Below are 11,617 nucleotides of genomic sequence, written 5' to 3'. Positions count from 1 at the left end.
TTTCCTTAACCCTTCTTAATTCCCTCTTTTAATTATTTCCTATTTGTTTTACATATAGATAGCAGTGTATATTTTTATATGCATGTTTTCTCCCCATTAGAATGGGACCTTGGGCAAGTCATTTCACAGCTCTTGGCCTCAGTTTACTCATATGTAAAATGAAGAAACTGGATTCAATTACGTTTAAGCTCCCTTATTTCTCTAAATCTATGCTCCAGTGATCTTCCAATCCTAGAATAATCAGACACTTGAGCTAAAGAAAATGCAAAAGTTTCACAAAGAGGAAAAGGGTACAAATTATCTTTTTTACCGAGAAGATTTTTATAGTCTTTCTTTCTTGGATAGGGGAAGAGCTAAAAAAGCAATTATATAAATTTGGCATTATACCTAAACACATATCTTTTCATTCTACATTTCAGAACATAAGATTCTTGATTGCTTTTCTTCTTTCTTCCCTTCTTCCTTCATATTTCCCTTCTTTCCATCCTCCCTTCCTTTTTTCTTTCCTTCCTTTCTTCCTCCCTTTGTTCCTCTTTTTCTTCTTTTTTCATGTCCTTCCTTCTTTGTTTCCTCCCTTCCTCTTTTCTTTCTTTCCTTCATTGTTCTGAATCTTTGATTTCATCATGGTAGAAAGCATAGAACAGAAATTCCTTACACCAACATACATTGTCAGTTGTTCTATAACAGAATAAGAGGTTAAATGTCTTAGTATTTGTCAGAAGCACAACTTATAACCAGGTCTTACCTTACTCAAAAGTGAACCCTCTATCCACTAGATCATGCTCTCTTCCTTCTACTTTTACCCAATTTTATAAAACTATTTATTTAAAAAAAAACAAATTAACTCCGAGGGCTAAGTAACAGCATTTCAAAATACACTCATAAAATGTAGAGCAAGGAACTTTGAAAATATTGGTGTAGCATTTTTGAAAGAAAAACAGTGATAGAAAAATAGTGATAGAGGAGTTGAGAGTGCTGATTCATTTTTAGGGGGGAAAGAACCCAAATTTGTTTTCCTATTGTGTGATCCACTACCCCTCAAAGACAATATCATGTCTTTATCATGAATCCACATAATAATGTTACACTGAAGAGATTTCTGAATTTCCAAAAGGCAGTGATACTTTTTTCCTTGCAGATCTGGTAAATTATTGTGGTCTTCAGAAAGGATTTTTATTGCTTAGAAAATTTGAGTTCTTTAATGTGCTTTTTCCTTGCATAGAATTTGCCAATATTTTAAAGTCCACTATCTCATTATCAGCTCTGCATCCTCTAAATGGAGTTAGAATTCATTCCTCAGTCTCTCTCTCCCTCCCCTTGAATCCCTAGAACTATCTTCCTAAACTAAGTATCAAAAGGGCTACTTTGTTGTCTTCTAGTTTCTCAAATGACTCTGAAGTCAAAAACTTTGCCCTACTTGCCCATGCCCATCATACACTAAATTATTTTAGAGGCTTTTTGAGTAGTCTAGGTTTGAAATGTCTCAGAAATGTATAAGCTGCAAAAAATAAGCTAATTTAAGTTGTTTTCTTTCTCCTTTTTCCTGTTCTGTCCCTTCCTTCTCCTTTCTATTAGTCCCCAAATTTCTTCTGGTTTTACAAATGAAACCTCTATCTTGGTAAAAACTGTATTTCTATATAGTAATCTGTCTCCAGTGAAATGATGCTGACTAGCTATTAAGGAAGTCAGAAATCAGACTTTGGAAACATTATATGTCCATGAAGTCTGCATTATTAAATTTATTGCAACATAAGAGTTTCTAGGTTCTCACCTGGGGAAGAGATACAAGGAAAACTAATTACTCACCTTGAAACGGGGAAGAAAAAAGGGGAACCAGACCAGTTAGAATATTAACTGAGATATAAATTCCCAGTTCTACCACTGACAACATCTTACTCTAGGGACTAGAATTGGGAGCAAGCTGACAGAGTTGATAATACTGTGGAAGAAACATATAATATGGAGTCAGAGAACTCTCACTATCTACGTAATCTTGGACAAATAACTTCATCTGTCTGCACTTTAATTTCTGCATCTGTAATCAGGAAGTTGATCTAAGTGGATCTCAAAAGTTCCTTCTAGCTATAAATCTGGAATCCAATGATCTTATTCAATGAGATCTAATCACCATCACTTAATCTCCATATTAGTCCATACTATATGTTTGAGCTCAGTAGCAACAAGAGGCAAGGTGTAGTCTGAAAACAACAAATCCATGAATATTTCCCACATGCCACAAACATGATACAAGATGAGATCCATAATCAACACTGTTTTTGTTATTGACCAGGATCTTTAACCCTTTATTTCTCCAACATGCTCTTTGGTTTAATCTGCTCACAAAGTGTAATTTATATACTGCTCATCCACTTTCTGCCACCTAATTTGAGAGAGTATTTTCAAACTCCAGGTCATTCATCAGAACAATTTTTTTCTTTTTATTTAATTTTATAATAATTATCTGAATACGCACATGATCCCTGGGATCAATTCAGAGTTACATAATGAGTAAGTTAGCATGAGGAAAGCAGCTATGCAGTGAGGAAATCTTAGGCTCATAAGGATCTGACATGGGTTGGTGTAAAGAGACTACATCTTTTTAGTATGAGAAGAAAAGATTCTAGAGTCTAGAATCTAGACCATCAAGAGGAGAACAAACCAAAAAGGCCTAGGTGTTGCTCTCTGCTTCAGGCAGATCAATCAGAACAGTGGTAGGACAAGGTTAGAGAGTGAGCAGCAGAAGGGGACAATGCATGGAAACCTTCATAAAAGGAATGAAAGAAACATTAAGGCTTAGAAATCGATTGAACTGCACTTATATAGATAGATACATATTTTATATATGTGTGTGTATACATACATATATACATATATGTATTTATATAAAATTCTTTAAATGTAGTATTTTATTTTCCCAATTACATTTAAAAACAATTTTAATATTCTTTCTTCAGATTTTGAGTTCCAAATTCTCTTCCCTCCCACCCCTCTCCCGTAATTGAGAAGGCAAGCAATTTGACATAAATTATGTATGCTTAACCATTGAAAACACATTTCCATGCAAGTCAAGATATGAAATAAAACAGAGAGTTGTTTTGGATCGTCGTATTGCTGAGAATGGCTACGTTATTCACAACTGATCAACATAGAACATTGCTGTGACTGTATATAATGTTCTCCTGGTTCTACTCATTTCATTTTGCATCAATTCATATAAGTTTTTCTAGATTTTTCTGAGGGCATCCTGCTCATCATTTCCTGTAGTTTTCCACCACAATCATATGAAACTTGATCAACCATTCCCCAACTGATGGACTTCCCTTCAATTCTTTCCCACCACTGAAAGAGCTGCTATAAACATTTTTGTACACATTGGTCTTTTTCCTTTTTTTTATTTCTTTGGTACATAGACAAAGTAATTGTAATGCTTGGTCAAAGGGCATGCATAGTTTTATAGCCGTTTGGGCATAGTTCCTAACTGCTCTCCAGAATACAGAATGAATCCATATACAACTTCACCACCAGCACATTAGTGTTTTAATTTTCCCACATTGAGCAAATGTAGAGAACAAGGTTCACACTCCCCTCCACTCCTAGTCTTCTCCCCATCTTCCTGTCCACTGTGAAAAGCTCTTCTGGGACTCTACTATGTCAGATGATTTATCCCATTCTACCTCTCACTTTCCCTTTCTCTCACTGCATTCTTCTCTCTCATAACTTAATTTTATTTTTTCAGATAATCGGCCTATCATATTCAACTCACACCTGTGCTTCATGCCTATGTGTACTCCTAACTGTCTAATAAGGAGAAAGTTTTTTGGAGTTATAAGTATCATACCATATCAGAATGTAAACAGTTTAACCTTAGTGCATGACTTATGATTTCCCTTTCTGTTTACCTTTTTATGCTTCTTTAGTAAGTGTTATATTTGAAAGACAAAATTTCTATTCAGCTCTGGTCTTTTCATCAGGATTGTTTGAAATTTCTCTTTTTCATTGAATATCCATTTTTTTCCCTGAAGGATTATACTTAATTTGGCTGGGTAGGTGATCCTTGATTGTAATAGTAGCTCTTTGAACTCAAAAATATTATGTTCCAGCTCTCCAGTCCTTTAATTTGGAAGTCACTAAATCTTGTATGATCATGACTGTGGTTCCACAATATATTAATTGTCTTTTTTTCTGTTTCTTTCTCTTTGACCTGGGAGCTCTGGAATTTGACTATAACATTCCTTGGAGTTTTAATTTGGGATCCCTTTCAGGAGGGCAGTTGGATTCTTTCCATTTCTATTTTACCTTCTGATTCTAGAATATCAGGACATTTTTCCCTTGATAATTTCTTGAAAGATGCTATCTAGGATCATTTTTTGTTCATGGGTTTCAGGTGGTCCAATAATTCTTAAATTATCTCTCCTTAGTCTATTTTTCAAGTTATTTGTTTTTTCTGATGAAGTATTTAGCATTTTCTTCTTTTTTTATTCTTTTAACTTTGCTTTATTTTTTCTTGATATCTCCTGGAATCATCAGCTTTCACTTGCCCATTTCTAACATTTAAGAATATGTTCTTCAGTGAGTTTTTGCATATCTTTTTTCAATTTGTCCAATTCTGCTTTGTAAAGAGTTATTTTCTTAAGTTAATTTTCATGCCTCTATAACCATGAATCCAATTCTGTTGTTTAATGTTGTATTTTCTTTAGTATTTCTTTGTATCTTTTACCAAGCTATTTATTTCCTTTTCATAATTTTCTTGAATCACTCTCATTTCTTTTCCATTTTTTTCTTTACCACTCTTATCTGTTTCTTAACACTTCCAGGAACTCTTGTTGGACTTATGTTCAATTAGAATTTTTCTTTGTGGCTTTGCTAGTAGCTCTTTCCAAATTATTGTCTTCTTTTGAATTTGTTTCCTGATCTTCTCTGACAACTTGGTAGCTTTTTGAGGTCAAGTTTGTTGTTGTTGTTGTTTGCTCATCTTTCATGCATATTTCTTGACTTTGAACTGTAGGTTAAAGTTGGGCTCTGCTCACCATGGGGTGAGGAGGCATTGTTGAAAGCTAATTCTACTATTTTCAGAGCTAGTTCTTGCAGCCTGCGAGTTTTTGGTGCTTCTAAGGTGTTGTGATGTAGGGAGTGGTGAGGTCACTGCTCTCCTGTTCTGTAATCTTTTTTTTTTTTTTTTAACTCTGCTCCCCTGTTCCCTGACAACTTCAAACACTAGTTTTCCTCTTGTCCCTGGAACTGTGACTAGGTTCCTTGCTCTGCTGTAGTCACCATACTTGTGCTCTTCTATGCTTTGGAATTGTGGACATGACTCCTACTCTCTTGTGATCATCATAAGTGCTCCTTTTCACCCTGGAACCATGACCCAGAATTGCATATGGGCACTAGAGTTTCAAATCAGCACCAGCAACACAAAATGCCAGCAACAGATCCTCTGTAATCTTTTTCTGACCAGATGTATGATCCCTTACTCCCTCTAAGCTAAGAGTTTTTGAAGCTGCTGCTGCTTCCATTGTTACTGACATCATATGCATGCATATTGAATAAGCCTTCACCCTGGTGTCACAGATCTCTCCTGCCAACATCCTAAGTTTTCTTAGGCTGAAAAAATATTTTACCCCAACCTTTTGTTGACTCACCTGCTCAAAAATTTGATGTGAAGTGTCATTTTAAAATTATTTAGTGGGGGATGTTGAGAGATTTCCTCTGAGTTGGTACTTCTAATCAGTCATCTTAGCTTACCACCACCACCATTTAAAATATTTAAGAGATTGATTTATTATTTAGAGGAAAATAAAGATTGTGAAGTTTGGAAAACTCTGTAATCTTCTGCCTGCCGGTAACCTGGGGTTAAGAAAGGAGAAGTAATGTCAATAAAACCCCAGTAGATGTCAATATCTCTCTGTGTCAGTAGCTGGCTAAAAAAAAGGAGTTGGTGTCACAAGAATAAAGTTACAGGGGAGAGGTGACTATTGGATCCTGCTCCTTGATCTTGGACTTCTTGGCACTACATTATTGCAAATGATTTTCACACTCTGTGTTATCTAAACTGATCCCTCGTGTCTAATTTCTTCCATGTCTATGTTTCTAAATTTTGAACATATGGTGTTACTTCAAAACTGTTACTTCTCCATCTCCAGGTCCCTCTGATCTTTTACCCCATGACCACAGATGGAACATTAGAGTTATTGGATCTAGCTCTCTCATTAGTGGAATAGAGGAATAAAATGCCATTTCCACTGTACATCAAGCACCCATATGGAGGACCTCAAAAATGTTGAAGATGAGACAATCTGAATTTTATAGACAAAAATGCAAAGGCCATTTAATAAAGCAAGCAACCATCTATTTAGCACTTATTATGTACCAGGCACTATGTTACAAAGACCAAATTAAAGCACTGTTCTTTAAAATACACATAAAGCAAATATAAGGGGATGAGAAAGGCCTGAGAAGATGGGGATGAGAGAGGGGTTTAGTAGTTGGGAGGAAGGGAAGGGAATGAGGACCAGAAAAGACTTCATGTAGAAAGAAGTGCATAAGCAGAAGAAATAAAGAATCCAAGGAGTTGGAGGTGAAGAGTCAGTGTTCTAGGTATGGGGTACATTCACAGAAAAGTACATAAAGGGAAGATAGAATGATCTGTTTGTTGACTTGTTCAAGGTCACATAGACCTGTGACATAGGAAGATCTTCCTGACTGGTCTCTATAGAATGAGGCCTGCTCTCTATCTACCATGGCTCACTAATTTGAAGAGTTTGGGCATTACTAAATAAGTAATGAGAAACCATGGAAAACCTCAGTACTGGAATACCTTGAATAATATCATGCAAAAGGGAAGGTGATTGTAGGAATGGTGCTAAGGATAGATTAAAGAGGGAAAAATATTGGAGAATAAGTAATGATGGCCTGGATAGATTTAGTGTAAATAGGGATTCATCTAGGGGGCTAGTAATGGAATGTGGAATCAAGAAGAAAAGGGAAAAGTCAACGATTTGAGACATGAGAGAGAATAAAGGCACCACTGATAAACAGTATATTTGCTGGGCTTTGCCATAGTGAGTTGAGCAGATAACTATCTAGAATGGCATTCCTCAGTGTTCAAAACAAAACAAACTGGAAAGCCAGGGGCAGATAGGTATTCCATAGCCTTCCACGTACTATCAGATAGACATATGAGAAGAATTGTTGGTGAAACTACATTTGAGACTTTCCCCCTGGGTTTTTGCAGGGAATGAGATCTGCATATCTCTTGTTCACTGTAGTCATTCCTATGCTTTCCTATTTCTTAAAAGAGAGTTAGATAAAAGGCAAATTAGACATTTGCTCCTGTCTCTCCATCCCACTTTCACAGCAGCAAATTATGACCACTTTCCAAATAATTATTTGGGCAAGGAACATTGTTTTAAGCATTTTCTAATTACGTATGTAAAAATGTGTTAAAAATATTAAATGCTAACATTCATACAGTTCATGATCCTCATGACACAGTGAGGCAGGTGCTATTATTAGGTTCATTTTGAAGTCATTTAAAATGGATAGCAAGAGTCTAAGTGATGAGCACAAGATTCCATAAGTAATAAGAAGAGCAGCAGTAGTAGTGGTGGTGGTGGGCCAGAGGATGGCAGCTGTTGGTGGTGGTGGTGGTGGTACTAGTAGTAGTAGTAGTAGTAGCTAATATTTAAATATGTTGCCTCATATTAACTTTTCAACCTTTGCAGGCAGCTGCAATCATTATTCCATTTTACAGATGAGGAAGCTTTTATTGACCAGGTGAGTAAAATAATTGATTTTTGTAGTTAAATAATAATATGATAACATAAGCTAAGCTTTTGCTGACTCACTGAAAGAATGCTTAGTGCAACTGTAGTATCAGGATGATGGTGACAATATTATTGGATTCTGATGTCATATGATTTTGATTGATCATAATAGATGTCTATATTTTAAATGATTTTTATTTCATGATAATGAGTATTTGGCATGATGGTATCTATCAGTTACAGTGTTATTAATTTTTTATGGATCAATGCTATAGGAGGCAATGTAAGCAACAGTTTGAACAGCAAAAACAATTTCAGATCTAATTAATTTCATTATTTGAGTTCTCAAGGTATTTTAAGGAATACTTTTTATAGAATGAGGATTTATTATATCAAGTTTCTGATATATAATTCTAGCAAGTTTCTGATATAATTCTAGCTACTAGGTCTTAGGTATTCCATAAATGTTAAATTTTTGCTATCAACTGTAATGTTTGACATAGTTTCTACCATTTCTATGCATAATCATCATTCATAACTAAATCCAAGCTTTTACAGAATAATCTTTTTTAAAAAGTTTTCTGGAGTCCTTATGGTTCTTAATTTCCCCACAAACTTTTCCATTTCCATAAACAAATATTCATGGATCAGTCATTTTTTTAATGCTTCTTTATTGACATGTTATTGACTGAGTTCATATAGATGTGTAATGGGAAGGGAATTTGAAAATCTTCCCTGTCCCTTAATAAGCCCATGTGACCTGCTTTGAGATTTGGCCCAGCCCATAGCTTGAGTAACATGGAGCCCATGGTGGGAGGAACTTGTTGGACAGGTGAAGCAGGAAGAAAGAGTGAGGTGGAGCTGAGGGAGAGAGAAAGAGAGCTGGGAGAGCAGAGGGCAGCTAGCATGAGTGAGAGGAGGGAGTGATTTTACCTAAGGAAGCCTGTTTGTAGGTAGGCTTGATGGAGGGGAGGCTTGGGATGACTTTGTTCCTTTTATTGGAAATGTGTACAAACATTGTTGCTATCATGCTGGAATTAGCTTTCTGGAATCTGGATAAATATCTTGGTTTCATCTTTGAAGAAAAGAGTTTACATTTTGAGAATTTACCCTGGAAATGTATATTCATATCCATAGTGACTGCTGTGGGCATCACATTGGCATTACAAGATGTCATTCATGGAGGGTCCTTTGATTTTACTCTTGGATATTGGCCATTTAGGCTCCTTCTGGTAACAAACAACTTTTAGGTATTTTAGACAAATCCAAAGGCATGTACCTGTTGCTAGAATTTGTTGCTACTTGGTGAAATCAGGTCTCTCTTTTCCTACGTCTTTCTGTGGGTTGTTGCTCTGTCTGGCATGTGCTATGACAATGTCTGGGGCAGCTAGATGTCATAGTGGATAGAGTGCTAGATGTGGAGTCAGGAAGACCTAAGTTCAAATCCAGCCTCAGACACTAGATGTGTGATCCTGAGCAAGTCTCTTAACCACTGTTTGCCTTGTGGGTAGCTGGGTGGATCAGTGGCTAGAATATTAGGCTTGTATTCAGGAAGACTTGAGTTCAGATGCAGTCTCAGACACATACTAGCTGTGTGACCCTGGACAAGTCACTTAACCTCTGCTTGCCTTAATTCACTGGAGAGGAAAATGGCAAAAAACTCCAGTATCCTTGTTTAAGAAAATCCCTTGCACAATATTGGTGTGCTATGGTCCACAGGAACATAAAGAGTTGATTGTGACTGAATGATTGAACATTAACAACAATGAGATTTTCTATCAATGACCCTACTTGGTTAAGATGGCCACTCCAGAGAACAGTAACTGTTTTTTCTTAATATATTATGACAATAATATGACAATAATATATGACAATTAATATATTATAACAAAATAAATATATTTTGTTACGATGTTTTCCAAATGGCTACAATAAAATTAGGAATGTTTAAGTGTTAATTGTTAAAATATATTATATGTGCCAAGTCAAAAGGATAATTTGATATCACTGGGATAAAATTCTAGCAAATGAAAGAGAAATGTAGCTGGATGTCATCCATGAATATCAAAAAGATTAACAAGTGGTTTTTATCTGATTCTCTCTTCAACTTAGAAAGTGGGAGGGGAGTCAAGTGATGGAATGGGCCAGGTCCAGGGCACATAAGAATGGTGCCAGTCGTGAGTAAGCCTGTGTAAGGACCAGAGAGGAGACTATAAGGGGAGTGACTAGATCTTTCCCCAGATCACACCAGTTTGGAAGCAGTGAAAACTTACACGTTCCCAGATCGATTTGTGAAAGCAACATAAAGACAGAACAGACATACTCAGGCTGGTCATCCTACCCCTACTCACACAAAATGAGCAGTCCCCAATTCTAATATAAAGTCATAAATCAAGAAGTAGTCTGGGAAATAAACAAGCAACAACCACAAAAGAAATGAACCATAAAATATATATTACAGTGGAAGGGAAGATCAAGACACAAACCCAGAAGAAGACATGAAAATAGCTACAAACAAAGTTATCAAAGGAAACAAATGAATTAGACACAAAGCCAAAAGAATTCTTGGAAGAGTTAAAAAGAAAGATAAAAAGGACAAAAAGGGATATAAAAATCAAATAAGAGTACAGAAATTGAGAAAAGAAATGAAAGCTCTGCAAGAAAATTATGAAAAAAGAATTAACAGTTTGATAAAAGAGACACCAAAAAATACTGAAGAAAATAGCTTCTTACAAAAAATTGGTCAAATGATTGATGTTTCAAAATAAAACTAAAGAAAATAACTTTAAAAATCAGAATTGGCAAAATGGTTCAATGGACACAAAATCTCAATGAAGAAAGTAGCTCTGTAAAAATTAAAATTGTTTGAGTGGAAACTAATTACTCCATGAGATATCAAAAACAGTAATACAAAGTTAAAAGTCTGCCAGAATAGAAGAAAGTGTGAGGTTTCTCATAGGGAAAACAATTGACCTTGCAAATAAATAGACTGAGGAAAGACAACTTTAAAATTATTTGACTACATATAAACCCTGAACAGTAACAACAACAACAAAAACCTAGACATCATATTTCAATAAATTATAAAGTTAGATTTCCCAGATATCCTAGAACCATAGGGCAAAGTAAATTGAGAGATTCCATTGGTCACTTTCTGAAAGAGATTCCCAAATGAAAACTCCCAGGAATATAAATAACAAAATCCAAAGCCCCCAGGTGAAGGAGAAAATACTGAAAGTAGCCAGAAAGAAATCTTTCAAATACTGTAATACAATAAGGATCCGAAATTTAAGAGGTAAAATAAAGGAGTAATAGGCTTAGAAAATGATAACCCAGATGGCAAAGGAACTAGGATTGCAACCAAGGATAACCTACTCAGCAAAACTAAGTATAATCCTATCAGAGGGAATTGATATTTAATGACATAAATGGGATTTTAAACATTCCTGATGAAAAGACCATGGCTGAATAAAAAATTTGACATTCAAATCCAAGACTCAACAGAGAAGAAAAATGAAAACATAAGAAATCCTCAATAGACTAAAGAAGCTAAACTGCTTGTATTCCTTTATAGGAAGAAGATACAAGTAACCACTTCTAAGTTTATCATTATTAAAGCAATTAGGAGTCTACTTAGAGGTCATGGGTTAATTTGCTGGGATTACCTCAAAAAAGAATGGAAAGCTTAAAAGAGAGATGCACTTTCAGAAGCAGGAAAGAAGGAAAAGAATGAGGGAAATTATCTCACATAAATAAAGCACACAAGGAAGAATTTACACAATGGAGGGGGAATGCAGAGGAGTGGGATGGCCAGAGCAGGCAATGTTTGATCCTTAACCTCATCTATAGAGGTT

General features: G+C 35.6%; 1 long non-coding RNA gene across 1 annotated transcript in view; it reads right to left on the bottom strand.

The window, feature by feature from the left end:
• Positions 1-297: 297 nt before the first annotated feature.
• LOC140510568 (uncharacterized) overlaps positions 298-11,617 on the bottom strand; it is a 41,206-nt gene continuing 29,886 nt past the window's right edge. Inside the window, exons 4-5 of the long non-coding RNA XR_011969290.1 lie at positions 5,640-5,844; positions 298-678 (exon numbers count right to left, since the gene is read on the bottom strand). This is a non-coding gene — a long non-coding RNA (uncharacterized lncRNA). The remainder of the gene's footprint in view (positions 679-5,639; positions 5,845-11,617) is intronic.

The sequence above is a fragment of the Notamacropus eugenii genome, chromosome 6, assembly GCF_028372415.1.
Source record: "Notamacropus eugenii isolate mMacEug1 chromosome 6, mMacEug1.pri_v2, whole genome shotgun sequence".
NCBI classification, from domain to species: domain Eukaryota; kingdom Metazoa; phylum Chordata; class Mammalia; order Diprotodontia; family Macropodidae; genus Notamacropus; species Notamacropus eugenii.
This window is presented reverse-complemented; position numbering and strand designations above follow the sequence as displayed.